Raw genomic sequence first — 8,370 nt, 5'->3', positions numbered from 1 at the left:
AACCTGCTATTCCAGCAGACTTATTTCTGACAGACAAGGAATAAATTTTGACAGACGCTTTCTCGAAAATCGGCCGATCAACAACAGAGGGACTTTCGAACATCTTAATTTATTTTCGAAGTGTCAAATCTAAGTGAAAATTTTCCAAATGGAACACAGCCTAAGGCCCAGTAAAAGTATGGATGTCTGTCAAAAGTAAACTAATTGAACCGTCAAAATGCCCAGCTTTGCTCGAATTGGCGTTGACGGCACCGTCGAAAAATTTGCTCTTCCAGCAAATTTAGATAGTTTCTTATGGGAATTTTCGGTGGAGTGAAAGGATAGTACAAAGTCCGCCATGTTTCATGCACAGTCTGACGTTTGCTTATGGATTTTCTCATAGGAGTTAAGAGCTACAGAGTCGCCGTCAACGCCAATAACAGCTTTTACTAAAGTCCTACAGTAAAAGTATGGATGTCTATCAAAAGTAGTTCTAATTAACCACTTTATTCGAGCAGGTAAAATTACGTTTACTACCACTCGAACTTTGAAATAAAACATTATTTTGAGATTTTTTCTTCTAGAACCTCGAGAAAAGTAGCCAACATTTGGCCACTTTGTCAAGCAGTTTAGGCGTGACTTTCTACCAGCGATTTCACAAAACTGGACCAACTAATTTCTATGTTTTTATGAAACGCACAAATGTTGGCTACTTATCTGGTGGTTCTAGAATTTTTTTTTTTAGTCTTTATTATAGAGATTTTTAGCCTGGGGCTAGTTCATCTCTTAGGTGGTTCTAGAAGAAATAGTCTCGAAATAATGTTTTATTTCAAAGTTCGAGTGGTAGTAAACGTCATTTCATCTGCTCGAATGAAGTTGTTAATTAACCACTTCATTCGAGCAGATAAAATGACGTTTACTACCACTCGAACTTTGAAATGAAACATTATGAGATTTTTTCTTCTAGAACCTCGAAAAAAATAGCCAACATTTGTGCGTTTAACAAAAAAATAGAAATTAGTTGGTCCAGTTTTGTGAAATCGCTGATAGAAAGTCACACCAAAACTGCTTGACAAAGTGATCAATTGAACCGTCAAAATGTACCGCTCAGCTCGAATGGAACAGTTTTTTTTTCAGTTTTGTGGTAACAGATTGATTGATTGTGGTAACAGTCGTCCATACCTGTTACCGCGAGGCAATTAATTTAAAACCAAAACCATAATATAACCACATAGTTGCATCTAGTTTGCATAGCCCTAGCTGACGTTGATACCAACACTGAACCAATATGACATATTCCTGTTATGTGGAAGTCTAATAAATTTGCGCTATAAGATAATCCTATGAAAATGATATGATTGAAAATGTGTCAGGTAAATTCTATATGAATATCTGATACATTTACAATGCTGATAATTTGGTAACATTTATATGATCGTCATATGATAAATGAAAATTGGTCAAATTACAATAATTAACTGAAATGGATTTGAAACCCATAAGCAAAAGCTTTACTTTTCAGCACAATATAATATATGTGTCATAAATCAATCGAAGTAAAGTTTATGTGAAAATCACATGAAATTTACTACTTCTTTTGACACATATATTTAATCGATTTCTAAAAATAAATCGAAAAATAAACATCAGGCAGTGGGAGCATTCACAGTTGTGCCTTTTTTATTGTAGCTGATTTGGGATTCGATCAAGAACTGTTGAGGTGTGATGCTTTCGGTGTCTGCGCTCGATTCCACTAGGCCACGGCTGACTTCAAGATTGAACTCGTTCAATTAGCATGAAGTAAGAACAGCTCTCCCGACATGGAATGTAGTACAACGTTATGCTCGTTTTGCTAGAGTGAAGAAAAATAGCACTGGCAAATTTATGTTCCGTTTCGGTGGTGTCGTTTGTTCAAATCTTTCTTAATGCTCCTGTGTGCAATAAAACAACGACTACATTATATGAACTAGAACATGTACATATGGAACTGGTTCATGAAGTTCGAGTTTTACCGAAATCAGAACAACTGAACATTCGATAAAACTTTGACCTTCATTTTAAAGGCAATTGAATTTGAAAATAGTTTCAAAACATGTTCAACCTTGTTTAAATGATCAAATCTTGTCATTTTAGTAGATATTTAGTTTCAAAGTAGCTTTTACCGAAAATGTTAGCTGTTCAGATTTCGGTAAAAATAACCGAAGTCGGCGATAATTTCTAAGTGTGTGTAGAAGGCTTACAATTAGAATCTTAGCAAATTAAATATTGTAGTAGAATATTTTTTTTCAATCTCAATACATTCTTTTCCGGAACCCCTTATCTTATTGAACAATAACAAAGAAGGATTCTTCAATACAGTATCATTGTTGTTAGCTATATTTAGTTCGACTAATCATTTAAATGAGTTTACGATAACATCGTTGAAAATTGTTTCAATGATATATGAAGAACAATCATGTAAGATGTATTTTATTGGGAGCGATATTCATCCCAGAAAAACATGCCAATACAAATGTTTGCTGTTGGATTTCTTGAAAGGCAAATCTATATGACTATATAATGATTGGGATAGATCTGTTTACAATCTTTAAACGTCAAACATCAAAGGAAGCTATTCCAATGAGATATACATGTTTTCCTATACTGCAAAGTTAAATGACAGTCCAATCGTTTCTACATGTCTGTTTACACGCGACATATCAACAAACGTCAAAAATCGTTAAAAGCATCTCCAATAAAATAAACATAAATATCTTATAAGATATGTCTTTTAGTGAGCAATATTCATCATGAAAACAGGTATATTTTACTAAATTTTCTCATAGTGCAAACTTATATGATTTTCCATTAGTTTCTATATGTCTGTTCCCACCCATGACATATCAACAGTTTTTCACCATGAAATATATCAGACAATATTCTTATACATCTTACCTATCGCTAAACACGTTCGAAGCAAAGTATTATCAAGTACTAAGTATGTACAATTACGATAGAAATCATTCCATATCGCAGTCATAGTTTTTAAGTGATAATCCAGTGGAGTATATCAATCATCACATAGAATGAATAAATCTGCTGACATTGCTATGTTATAAGATGCATCCAATGAACGGTACATGTCGATTTGTTTCAGTGAAGGCCAAGAATATCAGTGCTAACATTTGAAAACGGCGCAAAAGCCATTTGTAAACAAATGGTTTGTGGGCCCTTTACCCGCTACCCGAAGAACGCCCACGCAAACCAACAGCATCGTCAGGAAGGGGAAAATTTCCCCTACCCGATGTTGCTGTTGTGTCGCGTGGGTGTACTTCAAGTAGTGAGTAAAGGGCCCAAAAACCATTTGTTTACAAATGGCTTTTGTGCCGTTTTCAAATGTTAGCACTGATATGAAATGAAAAGTAGGGCAAAAGGAGCGAAAGCTCGTTTTACATAGGCCCTTATTACGGGTGTCACTTCACGGTGAAAACGAAGTGAAGTGACCAGTTGTCACTCACGGTGAAGTGATTGCCGTGTAAATCAAATGGGAATCACTTCACCGTGAGTGACAAGTTATCACTACACCGTGAAGTGACATCGGTAATAAGGGCCATAATCTAACTGCAGTATTTACTTAGGAACGTTTCTGCGTTCAAGTAGGACTTTATTAGGATAAACACGCCCACGCATGGCATGCTTGCGCATCTAGGTTACGTTTAGCTTTCCCTCTCTGTTTATCCTTAACGAAGGATATAATTATAATGTTTAAACGTTACAAATGTCTCATTCTTATTTGTAGAGCCATATCAGATCTGAGTTACGAAAATAAATGAACTTACAAGATATCTGAGAAATCCCAGATCTGAGAGGGCATAGTATATAAGGTCTAAACAACACAAATTTACCCTTTCAAGGGCGATCAGAATCCTAGCTAATTGGAATAGGCAAATTAGGTTAAAGTTCGGTATTGAAAGGGATATTTTAAACCCTGGACAAATCATGTAAAAGTTTTACATAATTATAAGTTGCTAATGCAACCCGTAGCCGTAAGATCACTTTGTACAAATTTGTTGAATAAAATTAAGTTTCGTATGTTACTCCAGATTCTTCTCTTTTTGAATCCGAAAGAACTTTCGGCCTAGAAGTGAAAACTTCTCTCCTTAATCGGAGAAAAAAGTAGCTCCTAGAAGAACTCTTGACTTGGAAGTGAAAACTTCTCTCCTTAACCGGAGAAAAAAGTAGCTGCTAGAATCGAGGAACAGTGACTGACCTAGTAAGCGAAAGACTCTCCCTAACCAGAGAAGAAAGTAGCTTTTGGCGGCGACAATACCCTAAAGGCCCAAACGCAATGTGGGCAAAAGTAAAGAGCCTAAATAGGCTCTTTAGGCGAAAGCGGAACGGAAACGGAAAGTTTGACAGTTGTCACAAATGATATCAAGATGCCTAGCCCAAGTCGATTTGGATCTAACTAGTTTTCAATCCGACAAGTAGGCTTACTCAGATCGGGCTTTTTCGCTGCCGTTGCCGTTCCGATTCCGCCGTCATTGCGCTTGGGCCTTAACTAGAGGGCTTTAGTTTTTCTAGTAATCCTGAAAAAAGTTCCCAACGGTCAGTTCATTTTTACCTACTTTTGACTAGTTTGTCTCCCTTCCTCTTCTAATGATGTCAAAAACGGAGGAGCAAAACCACCCTACAGGGGTAGTAAAGTGTGCACTCCAAGATAAATTAAATCAAAAAAGCTTAAATAGTATACAGATTCCCGCTTCACCTTTATTGACTCCGAGCCATGATTACTTCGGCAGTAGTCATGCATGATTAAATTCGAAATAATCTTTCCAGTATTAAATTTTAATCTTTTTGAATATTAATGTATAATCAAAAAAGATTTAAATTCAATCAAAAATAATTAAAGTAGAATCAATTTTTTTTAAACTTTATTCAAAAAATACAATTTTTAATCTAATATGGTTCAGTATTAATTTTTAACCATTAACTGAGTTTAGTGTCAAATTGATTAAATTTAAAGCAAAATGGGAAAAGTTTAACCCACCCGCATAAACGCGAAGCATAACGTGACTTTACCGAAAATGGTTAAAAATTGTTTATAATCCCTCCTAAACTTTAACTGAAATGGCTATGGAACGTTTGTGTGATAAAGTTTTAATCTTATGTATTATGGTTCTTTGAAAGTGAACCATACAAATAATGGGTTGTTAAGAACCATGGTTAAACTTGGTTTAATATCAAATGTCTATTTTTTAGAAGGAGAGTATTAATTTTTAATCATTCGATATGATTGAACTGAGTTTAATGCTAGGTTTAATGTCGTATTGATTAAATATATCACACAAACGTTCATGTAAAGTTCCATAACCATTTCAGTTAAAGTTTAGCTGGGATTATAAGGTTAAGTAATGGTCCGCATTTATGCACTGAACCAATATGACATATTCCTGTTATGTGGAAATCTTATAAATTTGCGCTATAAGATAATCCATTGAAAATTATATGATTGAAAATGTGCCAGGTAAATTCTATATGAATATCTGATACATTTACAATGCTGATAATTTGGTAACTTTTATATGATCGTCGTTTGATAAATGAAAATCGATCAAATTATAATAATTAACTGAAATGGATTTGAAACCCATAAGCATAAGCTACACTTTTCACCACATTATAATATATGTGTCATAAATCAATCGAAGTAAAGTTTGTGTGAAAATCACATGAAATTTACTTCTTCTTTTGACACATATATTTAATCGATTTCTAAAAATAAATCGAAAAATAAACATCAGGCAGTGGGAGCTTTCACAGTTGTGCCTTTTTTATTGTAGCTGATTTGGGATTCGATCAAGGACTGTTGAGGTGTGATGCTTTCGGTGTCTGCGCTCGATTTCACTGGGCCACGACTGACTTCAAGATTGAGCTCGTTCAAATAGCATGAAGTAAGAACAGCTCTCCCGACATGGAATGCAGTGCAACCATAGAGGTAACTCTAAGACCACTGGGTCCCGAAGAAAATCATTATTATTTTTGGCTCACTCAGTACCAGAACAACGGTCCCAAGCAGTCCCAAGCTATTTCACTCACCCCTGCATGTTCTGCATGAATCCACACACCCCTGATGTTATCTGTCAAACTTTCATAGCGAATCAAAACAAACATAGTGTAGTAATAGAATTTCAACTAGAATAGGGTACGTTAATCGTTTGCTTGGGACCAATAGGCTACTAAAGTGGTGAGCCAATTTAAAATCGTTAGTTTCGTATTGATTGTTGGTGCAACGTTATGCTCGTTTTGCTAGAGTGAAGACAAATAGCACTGACAAATTTATGTTCCGTTTCGGTGGTGTGGTTTGTTCAAATCTTTCTTAATGCACCTGTGTGCAATAAATCAACGACTAAATTATATAAGTTGATGTAACTGGTTCATGAAGTTCGAGTACTAGGGCTGGAATCTGAATTAGCCATGTAGAAAGCTTACAATTAGAATCATAGCAAAGTAAATATTGCAGTAGAATCATTTTTTTTTCAATCTCAATACATTCTTTTCCGGAAACAAACAAAGATTATTCAATACAGTATCATTGTTGTTAGTAGTATTTAGTTCAACTAATCATTTTAATGAGTGTACGATAACATCGTTGAAAATTGTTTCAATAATTTATAAAGAACAATCATGTAAGATGTATTTTATTGGGAGCGATATTCAGCCCAGAAAAACATGCAAAAACAAACGTTTGCTGTTGTATTTCTTAAAAGGCATATCTATATGACTATTAAATGATTGGGATGGATCTGTTTACAATCTTTAAACCTCAAAAATCAAAGGAAGCTATTCCAATGAGATATACATGTTTTCCTATGCTGCAAAGTTAAATGACAGTCCAATAGTTTCTTCATGTCTGTTTACACGCGACATATCAACAAACGTCAAAAATCATTAAAGGCAACTCCAATAAAATATACATCATTGTCTTATAAGATATACATTTTAGTGAGCAATATTCATCATGAAAACAGGTATATGTTACTGGATTTTCTCATAGTGCAAACTTATATGATTTTCCATTAGTTTCTAGATGTCTGTTCCCACCCATGACATATCAACAGTTTTTCACCATGAAATATATCAGACAATATTCATATACTTATTACCTATCGCTAACCACGTTCGAAGCAAAGTATTATCAAGTACTAAGTATGTGAAATTACGATAGAAATCATTCCATATCGCAGTCATAGTTTTTAAGTGATAATCCAATGGAATCTATCAATCATCACATAGAATGAATAAATCTGCTGACATTGCTATGTTATAAGATGGATCCAATAAACGGTACATGTCGATTTGTTTCAGTGTGCGGGCAACGTATAATCAACCGGTGGGAACTAACGATTTTAAATTGGCTCACTACTTGACTAGCCTATTGGTCCCAAGCAAATCGATGAACGTACCCCATTCTAGTCGAAATTCTAGTACTACACTATGTTTGTTTTGATTTGCTATGAAAGCTTGACAGATAAAATGAGGGGTTCGTGGATTTTTCTATGTTTCGAGGGGTGAATCGATTAGCTTGGACCGAAAATAGTACCAGAGCTGAGCCAAAAATTTGAGCACTTTTCTTCAGGACCTACTTGTCTTAGAGTTACCTCTATGGGTATAATCATATTAACCTACCTGTGGGTACAACCATAGAGGTAACTCTAAGACCACTGGGTCCCGAAGAAAATCATTATTATTTTTGGCTCACTCAGTACCAGAACAACGGTCCCAAGCAGTCCCAAGCTATTTCACTCACCCCTGCATGTTCTGCATGAATCCACACACCCCTGATGTTATCTGTCAAACTTTCATAGCGAATCAAAACAAACATAGTGTAGTAATAGAATTTCAACTAGAATAGGGTACCTTAATCGTTTGCTTGGGACCAATAGGCTACTAAAGTGGTGAGCCAATTTAAAATCGTTAGTTTCGTATTGATTGTTGCTATAGTGCCGTGATGAGTGAAAATAACTTACTTTTGGGAACTTTTTTCTTACGGTGTATGCAGAGATTCGCGGAATCATTGACCTTTCTTACGTTTATAACACGCACACTTGCGTAGTCCCATTTTCGAGTCTCCCTTATGCTGCGAGTCATGTGACTCTCTGTCACCGGTGAGGTGACAAATGTCACCGTATGTGAGGTGACTCTCCGTGCAAATCAAATGAAGCGTCACCTCACACGAGGTGACAATTGTCACCTCACCGGTGAGAGAGAATCACGTGACTCGCAGAATAGGGGGTTGTTATCTTCCCTTTCGGACTATCAATGCTCGTGCAGGGGCGGGATGTGCTGTGGAATTGCCTACTGATCATCCATCAACAGGCGCAGTGAATTTGCCGTATTTTTCATTCTCTC

Source organism: Ochlerotatus camptorhynchus, unplaced genomic scaffold (genome assembly GCF_037179485.1).
Source record: "Ochlerotatus camptorhynchus isolate MF236.1 unplaced genomic scaffold, CSIRO-AGI_Acam_v1.1 ptg000370l, whole genome shotgun sequence".
Classification (NCBI taxonomy): Eukaryota; Metazoa; Arthropoda; class Insecta; order Diptera; family Culicidae; genus Ochlerotatus; species Ochlerotatus camptorhynchus.
Note: the sequence above shows the minus strand (reverse complement) of the source record.